The sequence below is a fragment of the Crocodylus siamensis genome, chromosome 1 (genome assembly GCF_052110815.1).
Source record: "Crocodylus siamensis isolate JL-2025a chromosome 1, ASM5211081v1, whole genome shotgun sequence".
Lineage (NCBI taxonomy): Eukaryota > Metazoa > Chordata > Crocodylia > Crocodylidae > Crocodylus > Crocodylus siamensis.
The window spans coordinates 417,549,147-417,572,372 of NC_143395.1; the positions used below are offsets into that span (position 1 = coordinate 417,549,147).

At 56.8% G+C, this 23,226-nt stretch overlaps 1 long non-coding RNA gene across 1 annotated transcript in view; it reads right to left on the reverse strand.

Annotated features, from left to right (window-relative positions):
• Positions 1–21,200, reverse strand: part of LOC149875455 (uncharacterized) — a 46,456-nt gene extending 25,256 nt beyond the window's left edge. The window contains exon 1 of the long non-coding RNA XR_016439664.1: positions 16,191–21,200. This is a non-coding gene — a long non-coding RNA (uncharacterized LOC149875455). The remainder of the gene's footprint in view (positions 1–16,190) is intronic.
• Between the last annotated feature and the right edge of the window lie 2,026 nt (positions 21,201–23,226).

Genomic DNA, 23,226 nt, shown 5'->3' on the forward strand with positions numbered 1-23,226 from the left:
GCAGAGACACGTGGGGCCCAGGGCTGGAAAAGCGGGAGGGCTGGAGGGCAGGGAGATGGTGCCTTGGCACAGGCATGTGGCGCCCTGCGCTGCTGTGAAGGTCGAGATGCCTTAGCCGAGCTTGGATGGGGGCCAAGTGGGGAACGGCAGAGGATGCATGTCGGGGAAAGCAGGAGGAGCCCATAGGGCCCCCTCGGTGGTGTGGTGGGGTGCGCGGGGAAACACGGGGCAGAGGTGGAGAAGGACCCCGGCTGTCGGAGCCATTCAGGCTTCAGTGGATCCTCCCCAGGATGTGCCATTTAAAGCCATCCCTGGCCCTTTTCACAGCTGCTCCATCCAGGCCGGGAGTGAGACAGGCTCCGGGGGGTAACCTGCAGCCGTGGTTTTGTTCACCAGGCTGGGGCTAGAGAGGCAGCCGCCTTGTCTGCATTAAGGGGCGAGAAGGGGGCAGCTAGTTTAAGCTATCGGTAGTCCGTCCTAGCATAAACAGGAGCGGGTATCGGCACAAATGTGCTTTTTGCCCTATAACCGCTTTCCTGCCAAAGCTGAGTGGCATAATTTTGCTAGCAAAGCGTCACTCCTTTCGCCGCCCCAGCTACAGCCCCGGGGAGCTCTGCAGTCTGCTGGGTGGCGGCACCGGTCAAGAGGGCCCTTTCTAGGAATCACAGCACAGTCCTGCGGGGAGAGACCCACAGATGCACACGGCAGCCCCCGGTTGTCTCGCTGTCCAGGCAGACGCTGCCGCTTCAGGAGAGGAAACCGTGGCAGAGCTACCGTGACTCCTGCCTGCCCTGCTGCCCAAGAAGCTGCAGTGCAGAAAGGGCTCAGGCGCTGTGCTTGTCCTTTGCCTTTGGGGTGCCCCCAATATTGTTATCCCCGGGGTGGGGGGGGCATCAGACAGCTAGGCTAACACTAGCAATGTAAGTGGACTCACTCCAGTTTAACCCCGAAGCAGCTGAGCTCACGACCATCCGTCAACCAAGACCGACCCAAGCCATTAGTGACCTCCAGTGCCTGCATTTTCCAGCATCCATCCCACATGGGGAGTTACTTCCAGGCCGTGGGTGCTCAGCACTTGTGGACAAACAGGTTTCTTCCAGCCAGTGAAGGTAGGTCACAGCCCGTGGGCTTCTCAGCCTGGACCATTGACTCCCATGGGCTGGATTCAACCTGGGGGGCTGTCACTGGGGGGACCAGAGTCCCCGTGCCAGCAGTGTTCATCCTTGCAGCTGCTAGAGATGCTGTTTCAATGCAGCACTGGAAGTCAGGCAGTTAATGCGGCTCGCCTCTCCCCCCATACGCACAAGACCCGATGGTCTCCCCGATGAATAAAATCAGCAGTGGGGAAAAGGCGGGTGAGCCGGGGCGGTGGTAGCAAGCTGGGCTGGTTGCTGCACTGCAAGAGCCGCAGTCCAGTTCGACAGCCCTGCTTTAAGGCATGCCGAGCCCCAGCCAGGCTTTTAAATCCCTGTTGGCTTCATCTCTCCGAGGACAGAAACCATCAGACCCCAGATCCCGGGGCTCTGAGCCTCCTGAGTGTTTGGCTCTGGACTCGGATCTGAAAGTGGGCACTTGACTATGAATTTGAAAAGTTTACGATGCAGATCTGCCCTTTCCTGTCTTACTGGTGACAGCCCACGCAGCGCGCAGCTGAAAAGTGCATGACAAATTCTCATTTCTTCCCGTTTGTCCAGCTTCTGTAAACGCTTGCATTCCCGCTATCTTGGGTCGCAGACGTAAGCTAACTCCGACGTCAGCATCACTTCCTGCTGCTTTTGACCCGGGCTCTGCAAACTTGGCAAGGGAGCGTGTCAGTCTGAACCCTCACACACACCTGGCGCAGAGGGGGAGGGACGAAGGGGCATAAGAATATCACAGTAGAGTTAAAAATGGTGTTAATGGACATCCTTAAAAATCATAACTATTTCTGTTATCATTTGACTGCAGTAAAACCAAGATACCCCAAGCTGAGACCAGGGTCCCGTTGCGTTCGGTGCTGTACACGAATGTAGTATGAGACGCTGCCTACGCTGAACAGTTCATCTAAGTAGAGGAGACGGAGGGAGAGAGAGATCATCTCTGCTTTAGGTGCAAGGAACTGAGACAGGGCGGGTGAGCGACCTGCCTCCCATCACCCAGGACCTGTGCAGCCCAACAGAGAGCTCAGGTCTCCAAACCGAATGTGTGAGCCACAAAAGGCATCTTTCCACTCTGCCGTAAGCTTTTTTATAAATACCATCTTTTCTTTTACCAAAGTAAAAACCCCTTGTGATTTAGGCTCCTGCTACTCAGAGAGAGGCAGAGAAGAAACCCTTCATCACCATCAGCCGTTGCAACGAGGCTCACCTGGAGATTGCAGCAATGCCTGAGGTTTCATAGCCTGGTTTATGCTCACTGTGCATCCTTCTCCTCTGATCTGCGGCTGTGCCGTGAGAGAAGATGACACAGTGAGAGCATTAAAGGCAGGAGCTGACCTACCTGTTGACTGATCAAAGGCTGCCAAACCCTCCTTTCTTTCTCACCCCAACTTCACATGCTAAGGTCAGTGCGTTGGAGGCTCCCGGTCCACCTTTTGCTTGAGAAAGAAGCCTGTCGGAGCAATTTTTGGGTGGGGAGGAAACTATTTCTAACCTGGCTTGTGCTCCTCACCAGAGCTGGTTGGTCTTGACCAGGGCGCTTCGGGAGATTCACTGCCCAGCTCCCGCACCCTCAACCAGTCCAGCTAGGATGCAGTGCACCCTAAGGTATAGTATTGTTACCCGACACAGGCTGTGCAGTTAGATCAGAGGAAGGAGAGCTGGAAAAAGGCAGTATCAGAGGGCTGCTACCCATCGCACAAAGGTGTATGAGAACAAGCCCGCACCACTGCTTTCTGCTGGCTGGAAGCTGGATTTTTCAACTAAGTGACATATTCTCTATGCCGTTAATAGCTAAAGAAGCTTCAGTTCACGTAGGAAGGGATTGTGCTTTGGAAGTCGCCAGGTCTGAATGCAATCCCTGTTGCTGAGATTAAGGTTTAAATGCCTGTAGAGCCCATAAGAACAAGAAGCCAAAGATAATGGCAGATTTGCCATGTGCATTGATACCTCGGGTTGTGGGCTTAAAAAGGCTTGAGGAAGAACCGGTGTGCTAAGAAGTGTGCCTGCCCTCCCCACCCATGGGAGCATCCTTCACCTGAGCACCATGCAGGTGCTGAGCTCAGGGCAGGGCTGCGGAGGCAATCAAAGGTGTGTTGAGGCAAGACCCAAACAGTGAAGGTTTGGTGGTGGCCAGAACAGAAAATCCTTGATGGCTGCCTGCAAAATGGTAATCAGGGCTGCAGGTCATGCTGGAGGCAGGAGGGAGATTGGTAGACGTCACGGTTTCGTTACAGGGTGGGCAAGTCACGTATCGGATGTGTCTGGGGTACCACGGGGTTTTCAATGGGCAGTCCGATGACGGCAACCCAGCTCCTGATGCAGCAGATCAGTCATCAGCAGATAATCATGGACTTGGTTTGACGTATACAAGCCAGTGGGCTCCCACGGCAAAGAGCACCTCCTTTCTGTCTAGGCTGTGCCTGGTTAGACCACTGCAGTGCCCCACCCCAGAGGTGGCCACACGCCAGTGGTGGGAGAAGAGGCTACTGAATGACAGTTCTGGGTGAAAACTTCAGCTCCGACCCTGGACACCCCTTCCTGGAGCATGCAGACACTGTGGCCTCTATGCTTTCCAACGTGTGGGACACAAACCGCAACTCTGAGGCTTCCTGGAGAGAAGGAAAGGGTAGGCCTGTGACTAGGCTACCTCCACCTTCTTTTTTTTTTTTGGCTCTGCCACTGCCTTGCTGCACGGCCTTGGGCCTGTCACTTTGGCTTTCTCTGCCTGTGTTCTGCCCATCTGTCTGCAGACCGTCAGCTCTCCAGGGCAGGGATTTCACATTGTGCTCAAGAACAGCGGCTTGGGGTGCCGCGGGGTGCCTTGACTGCTGAGGGGGTGGAGGACAAGCAGATAGGCAGGGCACAACTGAGTCCTCTGCTGCAGTGGCATGGACAGACCCTACACATCTGTCCAGCAGGCAGTACGAGGGGGTCGTGATCTTAGCTGTGCATCTAGAAGCTACTGAGATGCAACTACCCAGTGATAAATCTGGGGATTGGTTGATCAGCCTTCCTCACTCGTCCTCTGGGGAACTGGGAGCACATCGGACTCATCCCCAGTATACGTGCAAGACATTATTACTTCCACGATGCACCCCTGGCCCTTACTGCAGACTTCATCTTCTCTGCTGGACGCCCATTCCCCACCCATCCTGCCAATCACTTTTTTGCAAAGGTCATTCGTGAACAGCCTTCTGAAGAGATCCTGCTTTTCAAACTTAAAAAAATACATAAATCTCGAATAACATCAGGTTATATTTTCCATTCCCTTTTCATTTCAGATGATGGCGAAACCCATGCGTGCCTCCACCTCCCACCTCCCCCGGCTTCTGATGCAAACGAGGGGCAGCCAATCAGAAGTGAGCAGACGACATAGTAAAAAGAAAATCTCGTAAAACTTACGCTCGTCTTGCAAGAAAAAAAAAAAAGCCAAGTTGTCCACCTTTTACATGGAGCCTTATTTGGTATTTTCATGAAAAGCTATATCTTTGCACAGTAAAAAGTGCCACTCAATTAGTCATGCTTTAATAGGTAAGTGTATTTTGCTTGGCGCGGCGTACATTTTTTGTGCTTGCTTTTTTTTTTTTTTTCCTGCCCCCATACAAACCTCCTTGCAGGGCTCATTAGAGTTTCTTCACCAGAATTGGCACTTTTCGCTTCTGTCTGGAGTACCAGTCTATTAAACTGGAGACAGAAACCTTATTTGTTCAGCAAATATTAGCCTGACTTTTCAGGACTGTAAAATTATATAGTGGGTGTCCTGATATATGAAGGCACAGGGGACCCATTCAGACAGCAGGGCCTTTTTGGAGGCCTTGTTAAAGCCCCACTCAGATTCTGTTCAAAGATGCGGTTTGTTGCCTATTGCACGGTCTACGTCAAAGGAAAAGGAGTGCTTTTTTTTCCCTCAAAGCAAACCAGATTATTCTAATGGCCAACGGCAGAGGGGCCAGACCCGAGACACGATGTGGGTGACTTGGGCTTGCGAATGCAGCATCTGGCCTGGGCTTCAGTGGGAACCGTATTCCCTTGGTCTCTCGGTGATTGATACCTGAAAGTGTGGGGAAGCAGATGGGGGGGATTGTGGTGAGAGCGCTGGGTTGAGGCTTGGAAGATGTGGGTTTAGGTCCTGCCTCTGCTACCCACTAGCTGAGTGTCCCTGGGGGGCTCCTTTCGTCTCTAGTGCCCATTATGATCGTGGTGGGCCCTGGAGATGCAGCCGCGATCAGGGCCCCGGGTGCCAGGCGCTGTGCTCGCACCAAGCCCGGGCGATTTTACGAGGAGCGGGGAGGGGGCAGAGATGCAGGGGCAGGGACCGGGCTGGGGTGAGCGCCACTCAGCTCGTCTAGTTGCTAGCCTTGTGCTCCAGCCACTGCCCCCCGCTGCTGCTTTCAGAGCTGCACACGTCTGCACGGTGCCGACCCCTCGGGGGCTTCGACTTGGGTCGCTGGAAACACTGGGCTCCTGGCTTCCCAGTGCAGACCTCCAGACGTCACGAGCGATCGGGGGAGAGGCCTGATTCAGAGCCTGTGCTGAGCACTCGTCCCCCTAAAATCTCCTTTGAGGTGCCTGGAAACGGGCCCCTAAACCAATCGCTCTAAACTCCCCCACCCGCTCGGAGACAATTTCCAGGGACACCACTTACCGACAGCAGCCTGAGCTTCAGGGTGAAATAGGTCCACCTATGTTACAACCGACCTGGCCGGGTGACCCCACTGAGATGATTTTAACCTTCCAGGAGGAGGCACCGAAGGGTTTGACCGACGGGATGCTCTTTCATCGTCAGGTCGGGAAGGAAGACCTGGGTTGGTTTTCTTTAACTGTCCTGATTCTGAGTAAGGTAAGTGAGATGCTCTCGGGCTGCAGCTTGCTATGGGCTTGTCAAGCCCCAGAAAAAATGTCTTGTCAAGCCCCAGAAAAACGGCCTTGGTTTTTTCCCAGCATTTGAGCCTGAAGAAGGACTTGGAGGAAGACCAAAAGACTGTCATCGGCAGTGTCCCCTGGGGCACAGGACCAGTAGGACCTCGTTAAACGCTGCACGTGGCTTCTGAGCTCAGCTGTCCCAGGAAAGCCAGTGACCCGGTATAAATGCATCAATGAGCCCCCTGTGCCTGGGGGAGCGGTGCTCTCATCCCTGCTGCGGCACACAAAGCATGGCAGTGGCTCTGCTGGCGTGGTTGTGCCTTTTGGGCCAGGGGAGGTGTTTGGGGATTAGGAATTAGGAACTTCTGGCTGTATCTAACCCCAGGTCTGTGCGGTGCAGTATCCTAGAGCCAGCCCTGTCTAGACCCCGCTGCGGCAGGGGATGGTGCGACAAACCTATCCATGGGGAAGCCACTCCAGAAACCCCACGAGGAAGACTGGCTGTCCCTGGAGGGGTTCTCTATGGGATTTGCAGTCGGATTGAGCCATAAAGCACATACCCTTTAGCAGGGGAGAAAGTCACTTCGGGCTGATCAGAGCTGTTGATTGTCCACGCGTCCCGCCAGCCTGCCCTGCCGGGGGGAAGGGCTCTAACAAAAGTGCAGATGGTCGGCGATGGATCCATGGCAAGTTTGAACCATCCTAATTACACTGCCTTCAGCTCAATTCACTGAGGGTCCCGGCCTCTGGCGCCGTCCAGCTTTGGGCTTAAGGTGAAGGTCCCATTCACGGGACAGTCCGCATTGTGAGGAGGTTTGCGACGAACCAGGGGCTGTGTCCCACGACTGTCCCTCTGGAGGGGGAGAAGATGCCAGTGTGGCCTGAAAAAATCATTCGGGGAGGGGAAGGCAGGACACCTTCCAGTCCACACTGGAAGAAGTCAAGGGTTAAAACAGGAAGGGTAAGGAGTAAAACAGGAAGAAGTCAAGGGTAAAAACAGGAACCCTGTGCTGACTGCCGAGGGTCTGGGGGCAGCACAGTGATGGCTATGAGGTCCTTGCTGTGGCTGTATTACAGGGGCCATCTGTATCCCAGGCGTGCCAGGAGACCCCACCCCAGCCAGGAGGGGGCCCTGGGACACGGGGGGCGAGGGCCCTGCTCAGAGCGGTGTAAGCAGGAGCTGTATCACCCATTTGCAGTGAAGATCAACAGCGCGCTTGTTCCTACAAGCTTCTGATCAGTGCTCTCCACTCTCCTGCCGCTGTCCATATTTTACCATCCACATGGCCTCACCTTGGCTCTGCCCCCTCCCTCCTACAGGTAACTCTCCCAAGGGCCCACGTGCAGTGGCAGCCCCTGCCCCAAGGAGATCACAGTCTGCCGCACGTGGCTCACGTGAGAAATGAAAGGGGATCTTCCTGGCTTCTTGCCAATATACTACAGTAGATATATTTTTGTTCTGCTTGCTGGGTATTTACTTGCCCTGTGGTGATGAGCCAGAGCCCCGAGTTCAAGGCCTGACTGTGCTGGGCGCTGCACAAACACAGAGCAGGAGGCAGTGCCTGCTCTTCTGAGCGCCGTGTCTCGCTGGGCAAGGCAAAGGAAGGCTTGGCACCCCCACTTGCAGATGGAGGATAGCGGCAAAGAGAGACTGGGTGACTCACCCAAGGTCACACGAGAAGTCACTGGCACAGCTCTTGCCAGCCTTGGCCATTGTCGAGGCTGCAGAAGCATAGCTAAGCAGGAGGCCCCGAAACCTGGCTCTGAGTGACCATGGGGTGAACCTCTGGAGACGTGACAACCAGATTAAGGAAAGCCATTAACATCTCCAGCTAAGTCACGAATGAGATCCAATTAAACAGAGCACAGGGCCTAAAAGGAAGACTTTCCATTCAATAATTTAAACGCACCAAATCACAACTTTTATCTTAAAATGTTTTTGGGGTGTACTCCGGGTAAATCTGTCCAGAATGAATTGAAGCCCAGTCCAATACAAGAGCCCCAAGGCCAGCAGCCTGCCAGCCTGGCCCTGAGCGGACAGCACGATGGGTGTTATCTCGGAGGAAAGACAACCGCTACGTGGTCCTCTTTAAAAGCTGCTGGTAGCTCTGCTACAAAGCAAGTGGAGCGACTTTGGGCCTGGCCCCAGCTGGGGTAGAGGCGATTGGCTTGCTGCGTGATAATGCTGAAAGCCTCCGCTATTCCCAGCTGAGCGCTGGAGGGGTTTTTTCCTCCCTTTTTACTGGCTGCTAATGCACACAGTTTAAGCTCCAGATTCCTGGCTTCCAGCCAGGGTAAAATCAACAATCAGATTAACCTCTAACGAAGAGCCCCCGCCTGCCAAGGGCTTTTTTTTTTTACCCTGAGGTCGATATTTCAACTCCTTTGAGCAGTCATTGCAGCCCTTGCTTTGTTGCCCCTTTAACCCCACACGCCAGGGGCCACTTGACACATTGGGGATTTAGTTAAACCAACACCATCTCCTTCACTCCTGGTCATGGCTGGTAGCCTGAGATATTAGCAGCATGGCTCACAGCTTAGCCTGTGGACTGGTCTTCATCTCGGCCCGCTGGAGGGGCCAGGGTAAGCCTGGTCAGCTCCTTGGGGCTGAGGGGTGATGTGTTTGTGCCCTGCGTCATAGGGCCCTGAGCTCAGCAAGTAGTGATTACAGTGAAAACGGGGTGAAAAGCTGCAGGCTTTGAAATGGGGAAGAGTGGCAGTGAAGGTGGACTCTCCTGGGGGCACAGGGAAGGTATTAAAGGTTGCAAACTGGTCAGTACTGTATTTTCTCACCTACAACACACCTGTGAATAGCCTGCACCTTGTTTCTGAAAGGCGGGGGGGGGGAGAGATCTTTCCTTTGCAAGAGAAAGTTTCCACATCAGGAGCACAGTGCCGCACTGCAGGATGACTTCTGCTCCCCCACCTGCACCAGGCAGAAAATGCTGCTCCTGGATTGCCCACCCTAGTGCTGAATTTTAAGGAAAAAGGCTCACATTGCATGCAATGAAATACACAACTTCAGATGCGATGCCTGATGTTACTAGAGGCCTCCATTGTAGCAGGGATCCAGGGATCTCATTTTTTGGCATTAACCTGCCTGCAGCCAGCACTCGTGTACATGGGCCTTTCAGACAGACGGCTGCTCCGACAACTGCCCCTGCTAAACTCACTGGCCCAGGCTGGGGATGGGGACTGGGCTGTGCCAACGCTCCTGCTGGGACCAGCCCTGAAGGGTCCTGGCTGGAGGTGTGTGCTGGTGTTGTGGCGATGGTTAGAGCCACCAGAAGGCAGTTATACCTGCCCTTGACAAGCATTACCTTCCCATGCAAAGCAGGTTGTAGCTTTCGAAGAAACACCCGGTGCTATTTGGTGATGAAGTTTCTTTTCAAAGCAGCCATTGCAAGCAGCAAAGGAGTTCACCATCTACCTTAACCTCTCAGAGAAGAGTAAATTTGAGGGGCCCAGTTGCTACTTGGGAGCCCAGTGCGGGGTGTGCAGGCTGTGGGTCCTGTGTGCTGTTTGTGCCCACCTCTGTTCCAGGACTAGTGCCTGTTGTGTAAATAAGCAACTAATAATAAACAGTAAGCAAATAAGTAATAAGCAAGTTACTGTGATAATGCACCAAGACTGCATCGCTTCCTTTTCTGCAGGCTTCTGCACCTGCTGCTGCCTGGCCGAGGGGTGGCCTCGTTAGTCACAAGTCAGCTCTTTTTCCCCCCTGCTTCATGGAGACCCCGGTGAGGCCTGGCGGTCCAAGCGGCTATGGCTGGCCCTCCCCAGCGCCAGGTTGACGTGGAGGTGACGATGGCCGGGACTCCTGGGATCTACACTCAGTGGGGAAGAAGCATGGTTTAAGGGCAGCTCTTGAAGCTCAAACCCTTGTGTCCCGCTCCCAGCTTTGGAGTGAGGGCGAGGGGAGCAGGGCTTCAAGCTGGCATGGCCAGTGCCTGCTCCCACCCTGTGACCTCGGGTGAGGCACACACACAGCAAAGAGGGGGTCACCCCTTCAGGGGAGCCGGATTTACCCCTTCTGGGGTGGCTGGGTGGAAGCCGCCAGCCGTAACTGTTTCCAGCAGCGCCCGCCATCCATCTCTCACTACCCTTCAGGGCCAAGAGGGGCCATTAGCACTGTTATTAAGTACCATAGTTTCTTGTATACAATGTTCATCTTGTCCCCTCAAAAAATGGCTGCTCGAAATGGTGGGATGGAACACAAATTAAGCAAGGAAATACGGTAATAACAGCCTCTGCCTGGAGGAAAAGAGCGAGTAAGGCTATGCTCACCGCACAGAGGGAGGGTACCCTTCAGGGCCAAGAGGCACCATTAGCACCATTAGGAAGTACCATATTTTCTCGCATACAACACACACCCTTCCCCCCGCCCAAAAAAAACAGCTGCTGAAAATTGGGTTGGGGAGGCAGGTTAAGCAAGGAAATCTGGTAATAGCAGCAGAATGAGCCTCTGCCTGGAGGGAAAGAAGAGAGCAAGGCTATACCCATTGCACAGGGGGGTACAGAGAGCACCAGCAGCCCCCTAGCTGCAGACAACAGGCGCTTCTGCTGCTGCCACCAGCTCAGCGCGAGCAGCGAAGAGGGGTCAGGCAGTGTGGACCAGCCATCTTTTTACTGGGAAAATATTGTACTGACCAGTGTTTTCAAGAAAGGATCATTCTGTCTTCAGGGGCACGTTGCAGGCTGGAAAATGTGGTATTTTCTAGCATGCCCCCAGGCACACCAGAGACTTCTCCCTGGTCCCCACCCCCCTCCCAATTTTCATCTGAGACTGCGAAAGGGCTGGGGCTGAACACAACATGTCCATCGGGGCATGTTCACACCATGGAGCCGGAGCCTGAGTCTTCTTGCCTGTTTCTGAAAGTCCCAGTGCAAAACGAGGCAGGATTTGCCTAGAGAGAGAGCAGCATCTCCTGTAACTTTTGGCCTCCCCCCTGCTCAGTGGATCCCAGTGAGGGGCTTGATTTACAGCTCATGTGGGTCAGTGTTGAGACCTTTGGACCAGGTCTGGAGTGATGCAGAACAGCAGCCTACAGCTGGCAGAGAGCAGGGCCCATCTCCTACCGAGACCGGTGGGACGTGAACCCCGACAAGGTTGTAACTGGGGCTGTATTGCGCATCTGCCGTGAGTGGGGGCTGGGAGCCCTTCCTGCTTCATGGGCTCCAGGAGTAGAGGTCTGCGCTTTGGGGGTCTGAGACACCTCCGGATGTGGTCCATCACACGGGCTGGTCAAAGCCATCCTGGGAAAGGAGGCGACGGCCAATTTTGCGCTCCTCTGTGAAGTGGGAGTTTTGTCCAGATCGAGCTGGTAGCACCGCGCTTTACGCTGGCTTCACTTTTGTGTCCACAAAAAGAGTGGCTGTTTTACAGCCCAGAGGTCCTCACCAGCCGAGGCATTCCCGTCCTGCACCCGGCGCGCAGACGTCATTTCAGATCGGTGCCGGATGCAGGAAACCCTGGTTGTGAACAGAACCGAGACACCTGGCCCCGCAGAGAGCTGTGGGTAATTAGCAACCGGCCTGTTGATCTTCCAAGGTCCCTCACGTCCATGAAGTCTATCCCGCGAGCCGCCCAGGGAAACCATCCTTAAGTGCTGGGCTGGAAGAGAAGCACCTCACTTCCCTGCAGCGCGCGAAGAGGTGGACCCGAGACATGGAGCCCCGTAAAGAGAGGCCGCTATTGCTCAAGCTCAAGAAGTATGGACAAGGTCTTTACAGGGGGTTAAAAATCATGGAGAAGTGGGGCTGCAAGGGAGCCGCAGAGGACACGTCTAGCCCGAGGCAGCATCAGCCCCATCCCAGACACATCCGTCATCTAAACTCTTTGTCAAACTACCGTCAACTCTGGCACAACACAAGACATCACACCCAAACCTGCCACAGGGAAGCAGGGGACCGTGGCAGCCCGTATCTTGCCGTTGCAAAGGTTGATAAAAGACACCCAAGAGATCCCAGGCAGACAGCCACACACCCTCTTGACAGAGGAAGCCTAGGAAATCCCCATAGTAGCACATAGGCATCGTTATGCCGAGATCATCCCCAAAAAGTGGCCGTCCAACCTCTTCTCAAACCCCCCCAGTGATGGAGAGTCCCCAGCTTCCTTTGGTGTCTATTCCACGGCCTCCCGGCTCTACCAGTTAAGACATTTTTCCTGGTGCCCAACCGAAACCTACTTTACTGCAACTTCAAGTCATTGGTCTGCATCCTGCTGTCTGCCACAAGAAAGAAAAGGCACTTTCCCTCTTCTTTATGGCAGCCCTTCAGGTATTTGAAGACTGCTCTCATGCCCCATCTTAAGCACCTTTTCCACAAGCTGAACGTGCCCAGTTCCTTCAGCCTCCCCTTGTATAACTTGCTTTCCAAGCCCTTTATCATCTGCGTCACCTGCCTCTGGACCCTCTCCGACTTCTCCATGTCCTTTTTAAAGTGTGGAGCTCAAAACTGCACGCAGTAGGTGCCTAATATTGTTTTTCAAGCAGCTGCTAGGCATAGACACACACACACCTTAGAAGGAGATGCTTATCTGAATTTTTAAGTGTCTACATGTCTTTAAAGGGTCTCAAAGAATAATTCAAAGGAACAGAGTCATAAACCTTGTAGTCCCTAGCAGGGAGAACCCCCCCCCTGCTCTCTACAAGCCCTAGAGAGCCACAGCAATGCACTTGCTTTTCGCCAGAGCCTTGCGCTTTCTGCTTTCCCCAGCTAGGTTAGCTCATTTGGGATGGCTGAGTCCAGGGGCGTGTGCCACATTTTTAACTAACCCCACCTGAGCAAGGGTCCATCCTCCTTTTTTCAGTCCCTCCTTCATCAGCTAGTTATGAGGGTCCTGCTATCCTCAGACATCCCACTTCTTTTGACCTGCAGCCTACATAGCCATGGGCAGATCAAGGATTTGGAAAGGGGGAGTGCAGACAGTGAGGTGCATCATCCATAAAGCACAGCACATTTTTTTCCCTCCAGATAAAAAGAAACTAGATGCTTTACTAATACACTTGGGGCCTGGGGCTATATTATTTAATGAAGCAAAAACAAACACATCTTTACTGGAATGCACATTACTTAGCTACATAAATATATGATGTATAAAACAGACAACAAACCAGGCAAACAGGAATTAAAAGCTGCTGTTTTATTAGTACCAAATGTACCTGTCTTTGTCAGATGCAAAGAGCACAATCTAGTCTTCTCAAGCATTTTGACACTGCACCCAATGCTTCCCTGAAAATCATTTCCACACCAAATTTAATGCTGTGAGCTCGTATTAAAAACAAGCCACAAGTCTGTGAAATAGGAGCTACATGACCAGAAGCAGCCAGCAGAAAAGAGACTCACTTGATTAGTGGAACCTGGAGACTGTTAAAAAGGAGAGCGGGTCGTTAACACCCGGGGAATGAAGGGATCTGGTAGGTTATAATGAGCCCCAAAGTTAATTGACTCCCTCACTGCTGCCTGAATAGAAATGCTGGTGCCATTGCATTTGGAACGACTGGGAGGCAAAGCCGGGTGCAGCTGCCCCCTCCTTGGATCCACCCCTCTACGTAAGCGCCTGGCAAGGACTATCTCTCTCCATGGAAAGGCAGCCACCTCTGGGGTGGAACGAACCAGCTTGTGCATGGATGGTGATCCTGCACGGATCAAGGGGTGAGGAGGGAAGCATCCAGGGGGGTGAATAGAGGTTGCAGTCGCCCAGCTGAACCAGGACCCAGGGCTAAAGCACAACTTTGTCCTCCACAGGTGCCTGGCAAGTGCATCTGGCTAAGGGTAGCACCTATTGCCAAGCTGGGGGTCAGGAAGAACTTACCCCAGCCCCGCCTGGCTGGGCCCTGAGGGCCTCAGTGTTCCCCTTCCTCCCGTCCTGGGGTCCCCTGGGTGTGCCTTGCCTAATCGGCTTCATGCCACTGCAGGGCCACAGGCTTCGGGGCAGCTCGCTACCTCCCATTCCCTGTCTGTGGCCTGCTCTGTGTTGGATGGACATGACCTCAGCGACTTCGGCTCTTGCAGGCCAAGCTAAGACATCCCCTGGTGCAAGCAGGAGCTGTAGGAGGGTGATTTGGAGGAAAACACCAGGAAGCTCCATAGTGAGCAACGGCAGGGAGCACTGAGCACCCTGCGGCTGCGAGCAGCAGCGCTGAATAACGACCCAGGTGCTGCAGTCCACGTACAGTCCTTTTTCAGCTGCTGTATAACTCCAAGCAGAAAGGGCACAGGGCCTAGCTGCTGGCCCAGGAAGGCAAAGGGCATGGGATGTGTGAGGCCCTTCCTCTCCCCTCCCCTGCACCATCCCCTGAGCCGATACCAGCCCAGCTGTCCAGGGAGAGCTTGGGTGGGGGGGAGTAAAATGTCTGGAGAGTCATTCCTCCTGCTCGACTTCCCCAGGCTCCTGGTGATGGGAGATCTCTCCCAAGCTGGCGTGAAACTGGGTAGAAGGGAGCACAGGTGCAGATGGGGAGGCGGGAGGTTTGGAAAGCGCTCGCGGAGGCTTTGAAGTCCCTGGAGGACCTCGCCCCCGGCCTGTTTTCCAGCTGGGATGCACGTCCGATCACAGAAACGATAACCGGAGAGCAGAGGAGCAGCGCCAGCTCCGCAGCGCCTGCAGCACGGGGGCAAGCGCGACCGGGCTCCTCGGCAGCACAGAGCTCCCAAGCGGAGATGAAAGGAGAGAGCGGCTGGGGCTGGGGCTGGGGCTGGGGCTGGCGGGCGGAGAGGGTCACCCTGACCAGCCCGGGCTGCGTGGGAGGAATGTGACATCAAGGCTGGGCTTGGCGCCCATCGGGGATGAAAGGAAAGGGGGTGACGGCAACGGGCAAAGCTGGCAGACGGAGGCCCCCTTGGCACCGTGCCCATCCGCTGTCAGCCAGAGGGTCAAAGAAGGCCCTAAAGCATCGCTGCTTTCCCTCCCGTGTGCCCGCCGTAAACTCAGGCGCGAGCTCCGGCGAGCATCATCCAAAAGCACGGCGGGGATATTACTTCCCCACGACGCAGCACGCAGTGCAGACACGGCCCCTTCGCCGCGGAGGGCTGCATGCCTGGCTGGTTGCAGTGTTTCCTGCCCCACGGGATACGGCCGGGGGGCTGTGAAAACATACGTGGGTCCACAGCGTCCCATGGGCCCCAATATTGGACTGGCCGGTCTAAGCGACCATGATTGGAGCGGGCAGCTTTCGTCCCATAGGCCAAGGATCGCAGGACGGGGGCCTTTCGTTTTGTGTGACAGGGCCCTGGTCTGCTCTGCAGCCAAAGAGCTGGCTGGAAACTCGGCCCCTTGGACTGCAGCTTTCATTAACCCCCCCACACACACACGCGCGTGCACACACACACACACACACACACACACAGGTCTTTCTTGACCTGGCTGCGAAGAGCCGTGTGCCTGGGGCCAGCCGATGTGGGGCTTGCCTGCGTCTGCAGGGAGCCTGCAACAGTTGCCTGCAGAGCTGCGGCCGCCCCAGTCCTCGCCTAGGAGGCGCGAGCTCCGAACAGCCCCGTTGTTAATGGTTTCACTGCTGATCACGCTCACAGGAGCACCCAGATAACGTGTTTTCCCCTCATCATGATCCACCTCCTCCTTTCCCAGCTGAGCAAAGCCCCAGCTGCCCCCAGCTGCCTCCTTATCCCACTGCTGCTTCCCCCACGCAGCCGCTACCTGGCCAGGCACGCAGCCCGGGCCTGCTGAGGACTGAAAATGTAGGGACAGCGTAAAATCAACCCACCCGCTTCCTGAAGTCCACAGCCAGCGCAGCTGCTGTGCGGGTGCTGAACAGACCTGCCGTGACCTGGGGCAGACTGCGGGTCCACCCTGCCCGGCATCCTCCGTCATGCCCCCACCTACATGCACACGCATGCCCTCACACACGCGTGCAGAGGCCACCTCTGAGGCTGCTCTCCACAGGTGTGGCTAGCCAGCAGTCCTGGGATGAAGAAACAAGGGGCACGAACACGCCATCGCAGTCCCCCAGACCCTTGAGCGCCCGGCAGTATCAGACCGGGGCCGTGGGTGACCACCCTGTTGCAGCCTCCCCCGTAAGCGCGCTGCCCGGTCCCGACGGGTCTCCCCTCGCGTCGGGAGCAGCCGTGCCCACGTTGCCCAGACACCAACCCTGCCCTTCAAAGAAGCCCCTACCCTCTCCTGTCCGTGATGCCAGCCTCGGAGCAGGGTGACCTCTTCTCACTCACCCTCCCAGGCCCGCGGCCGCCAGGCGTCCCATCCTCCATCTCCTGCGGTCCACGCTGCGCAGACGGCTACTCTCTCGCTGACGGGATGTATCCTGCCCAGGCTGGCGTAGCTGTGAGACGGTGGCTGCAGCCCCTGACCTCGCCCCGCCTGTTCCTGGCCCCTGACGCCCAGACCCGTGGCCGTGGCCGCTGTGACATGGGGGAGGCAGGGGATGTCTCGGGCTGCCTGTGCAGGGTGCAGTGCGGAGGGTGGACCAGGGACCCACAGCCCTGCCGTGCCACGCTACTGCCATAGCCCCACTGGCCACGGGGCACTGCCCCCGTTCCAGCTCGCAACGGGCTGCCGTAGCTTCAGGCACCGTCTCCACCCCACGAGCTTAGCACCAGGAGGTGGGACACAGTGCCACGGCCGGGCCAAGCCACAGGCCCCGCCACCTGTGTCCTACCCACTCGTCTTCCCTGCCACGACCCCAGCGAGGTCTGGGGAAGCAGCGGGGAGCTGCCCCGAGGCTCCCACGTGCCTCCTTCGCCCCGAAAAGCTCTCTGCCGGCAAGCACCCGGGCGGTAGCCCCCTCCCCTGTCCTATCCAAAGAGCGAAATAAATAAACGGGCCCAACAAACCCTGCCTGTTTGCCGCTCGTTCCTCGTTGATCCCTGTCACCATCCCCCGGGCTGCGGCTGCCAGGCCCCCACAGCAGCCTGGCTGGCCACCATGCCTCGGGCCGGGCCGCGGTTCCCAGCCTCCCGTAAAAGCCAGCTTTGTGCTTGACGGCCGGGACCTCGCTCGGCATACGATTTTAATTAGAGTCTGGTTACACGGCTCAGCAGATGTGGAATGCAGTTCTTCGCCTAGGTGGACTGAAGCTATTGCCATAAAATTCAACCCCCCTGTTGCTAAACCCCGCGCTGCTCAATAGCACAGTATTGAAACAGGCTCCTTTCTTGCACTCCCCCCTCCCCGCCTCGCCCTTCGCTGCCTCTGTTCCCAGGTCCCTTAAATACAAACCCTTTTCCAAGTGCTTAATGACTTTTAATTTTACGATGTTTCCTGGCGTTCCCGTACTGGGGCTGTCGGGGTGAGGGACAGGTCCTTGGCTGTTGACTCTGGGGTTGTTTGACACCAGGGTGATGGGGTTAGGACAGGATGAGCCTGGGTTGGTGGAACATAGAATCGTGGAAAACGAGGGCTGGAAGGGACCTCGGGGGGGTCACATCCAGTCCAACCCCTGCTTCAAGCAGGACCAGCCCCAGCTACATCATCCTAGCCAAGGCTTTGTCTAGCCGGGTCTTTAAAACCTCCAAGGACCGAGACTGCACCACCTCTCTAGGTAACCTGTCCCAGGGCTTCACCACCCTCCTAGTGAGAAAGTTTTTCCTAATATCCAACCTCAATTTCCCTTGCTGCAGCTTGAGCCCATTGCTCCTTCTGTCATCTGCCCCCACTGAGGCCAGTCCAGCTCCATCCTCCTTGCAGCCCCCCTGCGGGGAGGTGAAGGCTGCTATTCAATCCCCCTCGGTCTTCTCTTCTGCAGACTACATCAGCCCAGGTCCCTCAGCCTCTCCTCACCAGTCCTGCCCCCCAGCCCCACAACTACTTTCATGGTCCTCTGCTGGACTCTCTCCAGTGCGTCCACATCCTTTCTTTAGTGGGTGGCCCAGGCCAGTACACCGTCAAAACCAGTAACCCACTTCTGGAGGTAGCCACTATATAAGGGAGGCAACACACGTGCCATGCATCTGTCTGCTGCAGGCTTCTCGCCTTCCTCGGAAGCATCAGGGGGTGGTCTCACTCTGTGCTGGGGCACAGGCCTAGACAGACCCTAGGCATGGTCCAGGATGGCCTTCTCCTGGTGCCGGGACCTTAAGTCCTCCCTTGAGTGAGCTGCGCTATGCCCAGCAGACCTGCGGCCAGGACGACACCCTTCCCAGAGAAGAGCATCCCCCCACTGGAGGGAAGACCATGGTCCTTCAGCTGAGGAGGTCCATGAAGCTCTCCCTGGCAGCAGCATCTCTGCTCCTGTGAAGGGTCTGCCCATGGTCCATGGTGGCCCCTGACCTTCTGCCCACCAGGGATAAAGATGCCCAGCTTGGAATCAAACATGCCAGGCTCCAAATCTCACCCCACCCCAGCTGCACCCCAGCCCTCCCTGCCAGCCTGGGGCCAAGCCTGCAGTTTGCACATGGCCACCCATCACTAACCACCCCTGCTGCAAGGCTGGTCCCCATTGCACTCGGGACTGGATCCCGGTGGGAACAGGCCCCTCTCAAGGGACAGCCTGGCCTGCCAGCAAAGACCTGGGAGTTACAAGAGCTGGGGGGCTGTGTGGGGAAGCATTCCCAGCTCTGCCACTGACTCACCGAGCGGCCTTGAGCGAGTCACTTCCCCTCCACTCCCCAGTGGCCGGTGCCTGGGACCTGGGGTACGTAAAGGGAAGAGAATAGGCCATTGCCTCTTGCCAGGTGCACAGTGCTGTGGTGATAGCACAACACGGCCAATGAAAGGTAGCTGGCACCTCTCTGCTCTAGGCACTGGGTGAGGTGTTCAAGTCCAGTTTGCGGTGAAGACAGCAGCCGGATGCCCAGGGACAGAGCGGGGCCTGGCCCCCACACCCCAGGCTGGTAGGCGAGGGTTGTGAAGCAGGTAGTGCAACTCTACCAATGCCCATAATGAGCCTGACAGCCCAGCGGGCAAGGGGGGACTAGCATGAAAGAAGTCCCCCGCCCCCTTGGTGTGGGTGACAGAGGGATGACGCGTGGCAGGATAAGTCACACGTGTGGCTGGGAGCCTCATGGGATGCCTAGTGGCATGTGAACATAGTGGCGTGTATTAGGGGTGTGCACATGCACACAGCGTCCGTGTGCTGGTGTGCATGTGTTCAGTGTGGATATATTGGGATGTGTGCTGTGGTGTCAGCACAGCTCAGTGTGTACTGGGGGGGGCAAGGTGTGTGCATGATAGTGCGTGTGTGCATGAGGGTGCCCATGTGTTGGTTATTGGTGGGTAGGGGTGTGGTAGCATGTTGGGGTGTGTTAGGATGTGTGCTGAGGAGTGGTGAGTGCATTTGTGTGTGTGTGCACATGTGCATGTATGCTTTGGGGTAGCCACCTGCTGGTGTTTGCTGTGGGTGCTGCGGTATGCACACGCGTAGTGGTGTGTGCTGAGCAGGTGTGGTGAGGGCTGTGGGTAGCTGTGTGGGTGTGTGCTGGGCTGTGAGCTGAGGAGTGTATGCCGCAGTGTGCGAGTGCTTGTGCTAGGCCAGCGATGCTTTCTACCTGTCAGCCCTGTGGGCAGGATGAATGGCACAGGGCCTGTCCACAGGCTGGATCAGGCCCTGAGCGCCAGGATTGGCCCCTCTGCCACTGCACCAGGATCGGGCCCTATGCCACCTCTGCCCAGCCCAGCACGCTGGAATTGGGCCCTGCACTGCCTCCATCCAGGCTGGCATACCCGATATAGCACCTGGGGCCACAGTATCCAGCCAGCGGGCACCTGTGTTGGGTATTTATGCAGGCACTGCCACGCTGCTGTGTGTACAGCCCGGGCAGGCATATGCGTCGCCCCTAGCCTCTCGCTTTGGGATAGGAGCACTGCTCTCCAAGGCAAGGCCTGATCCTGCTCCCACTGGGGCTTTTTTCTTGGCCCTGCCCCTTCAGGCCGAACTCCGTGGGTGCTTCTTTCAGGGCATCCCGGGACCTCCAGGATGGAGCCGGGTATGCAGCCGTCACACTTGGGATGCTCTAACAAAGCCCTGTTGCAGACTGGGGAGGGGAGGGGCAACTGCCAGCACCAGGCTCAGTGCAGACAGATGCTGGGGCACTTCCCTGCCCTGCTCCCAGCCCTGCCAGCGCCCCTGATGCTGTGCCTGGGGCTTGCACATAGCTCTGCTTAGGAGAACCCCTCGTGGCACCCCTGCTTGGTTGTGCAACCTTCATGCACACCTCCACCCCGCCAGGCAGCACCCCCAGGTAGTCCTGGCCGGAGCCCGCCTCCCCTCTGCTAATGCCCCTCAGATGCAATGTGCAGCACAGGCCTCACCTCCAGCACTGGGCCCCCCAGGCAGAGCCGCCAAGTCTACTGCAGGGCCTGTCCCGGACCCCCTGCCGGGCCAGCCCTGACGTGACACCGGCAGGTGTGAGCTCATGGCATTTGTCAGGTTTAATGAGACAGCCACCGGCCTGGCTCCCGGCTGCCTTGTGCAAAGGCATGTCGAGGCATCTAGGGATGCTCTCGGTGCCCCACGCTGGGATGGCATGAACGCCGGCTTTGTCTCTCTGACGCCTGGCCGCCGCTCTCCTCACCTGCATTCGGGGCTCTGAGAGATGCTGGCTTGTCCTGCTCGTCTCTTCCTCCACCACCACCAGCCCCGGGGGGCTCAGAAAGCAGAACGCGGGATGCCAACAAAATCATGGGTCAGACCCAAGGGGAGCGGTGCCCTCATGTCTGTGCATAGAGCTAGGATCAGCTCCTCTTACCCAGGCTGGTCAATCCTGTACAGACAGCTGCCGATTTCAGTTGAAGGACAAGGAGGAGGGGTAGCGGCTAGCCCTACACCCAGTTTGCAGATGGCAAAACTGAGACAGAGAGAGATGCCTGCTTTCTTTAGCTACCTTTTATCTCGGGGCGCGTCGCTCTTTCACTGTCCGGTGCGAGACACTTCTTGCTGAGCTCCCAGAGCCCGAGCGCGTTTCCAAGGCTGGGACACCAGACAGAGGTGTCTGACTGCAGGCTTTCAAAGCAGGCGGCAGGCTCCAGGGATGCGGCCAGGGTCACACAGGAAGCCGGTGCCAGAGCAGACAATCAACTCATGGATCAGCAGCCCGGGGATCTCCCCCTGCCCGCTGGGGGCACCTGGTGTTGTGGGGCCCATGCGGGGACCAGGCCACCTGAGCTCAGGTGGGAGAAGAGGATGGAGCTGGACTCTTCCGGGTTGCAGCAGGGTGTGCAGCTCAGGGCTCAGCCATGACAGCTGGCAGCCAAGGGCAAGGGTGGGGGTGGGGATCTCATAGCCAGGAGCTTGGGGGCAGCACTCAGTTGCCCCGCCACTGACTCGCCCTGAGACCTTTTGCCCTCTCTGTGCCTCAGTTTCCCCCTTGCTCGGTGGGGAAGAACCCGGAGTTTGAACAAGTCCTGCTTGGGGCAGCTCAGCATCACCATGCTGGCTCACTTCAGCATCCAGGCTTGTGCCCACACAGCTCACACTAGCCTCGGAGGTGTATTTCTCCTCAGGGTATCTGCCCAGGCACGGGGACATAGGCAGTGCAGCGACAAAGCAGACCCCAGGCCAGTGAGGCCCAGTCGCTGCACACTAATTTCCACCCCGTGCTTTACTGATGCACCGGCAGCACCTGCGCTTGGGGAAAGGTGACCCTAGACCAGGCAGGCATAACCCGGAGGGACTCTCGGGGGGACTCAGTGCTGGTGCTCAAGCAGTGAAGACCCTCGAGCACAGGGGCAGTTCCCGTTAAAAGGGAGCTGGTGCTATTAAAGGACTGTGCTAGGGAGCTGTGGGTGTCTCCTGGTTGCAGCAGCCCCAAGCCCACCCCGATTACAGGCTCTGCATGGCCTCAGTGTACAGGGCTGTCTAGCGTCTCCGTGGCTTCTGCACCTGCCCGAGCTCAGGAAAGGCCCAGGGGCTGGGGTCTATACCCCTGAAGATGGACACTGCTGGGCCAGACCTGTGGTCTTGAATGGAGGAGAAATATTACAAATGGATGGCCGGGTTTCTGGTCCAGCTGGATGCCCAGGACTCCATCTGCCCTCCTCTGGTGGCAAGCACGAGCCGTGACGGAGCAAGTCCCAGGCTGCCAGCTGATCTCCCCTCCCAGGGGCACTGGTCCAGCACAAAGAGCCCCGCTCGGCATCGCAAGCTGCCCTGGAGTCAGAGCAACTCAGTCCCCCGGGCCCAGTCACTGAGGTTGCTGGCTGTGGCAGGGGCATCTGTGGCATGGACCTGGGTACCAGGATGTGGATGGAGGTTATATCAGCTCCTTTGTAAGCAGCCACCTCCACCCCACCAGGCTGCTGCCTGCCAGGGCGAGCATCCAGAGGCTGGCCTGCAGATCAGAGACTGAATAGGAAGGTAGGACGGGAAGGGATGCCCTGGGCTGTTGGGTGCAGGGAGAGGTCCTGGCCCCCGTGCTCGTACTGCAAGGCAACTCCACAACCTTGCTCTCCCGATGGCTGGAGGCATCTCCTGCACCCACCGGTCTCCAGAAACATCTCCCTGGTGCTGGGGGAGAGGAGGCAAGGAAACGGCTGATCTTCTTGTCCTGGCAGTCTTGTCCTTCACAGAGCCGGGCTGTCACTGCCCTGCAGCGGTCGTCCAGGCAGGCGTGGGCGCAAGGCAGAGGGCGGCCCGCTGTTCCTTGTTACGGGATGCTCCGGCAAGCTGGGTAATGCTCTGACCACTGGCAGTGTGAGCCAGTCCATCTTCTTTCCCAAAAGCAGGAAAACACAAATGCTTCCCCCCTTGCTCCTGGGAAGAGCAGGACAGGTTTTGTGGCCACGCAGACCCGAGGCGGCATGTAGCTGGCGCTGGTGCTCTTCATTAGCTGTGCGATTAATACATATCATCCTCCCTGCCAGAAGCTAGCGCTGGCCGGGGGGCAAGGGGGTGGCGGGGGAGTGCTGTTCCCATCAGGGGAAGAAGCGACTGCCTTTGCTCTTACTGGAAGGCACGCGGGTCGGCTTGCTTTTCCCTCTGATAATTTACCAGCCTCAGGCAAAACTGGAACCTTGTGCGCTGAGCTGGGGAACGAGCATGTGTTTGTGCTCGCAACCACGCCATCAAAAGGGGATGCCAAGGAACAGGATGTCTTGCAGGGGGGCGGTGAGATGGGGAATGGCTGACTTGTGGCAGCCCTCTGCGTTGCTTGTAGGGGTCAGCCGGGGTCTTCCTCATGCAAGGTCGTGGCTTAAAGGTGCCTGGGGCCGCCTAGGATCTCAGCTTTGACCTAAGCCCAAGAGAAAGGCTCTGGCTGTTGCAGGAAAAGTTTTGCAAGTAAAACAGACGTAGCAGCGTCTGCCTGTGTCTGC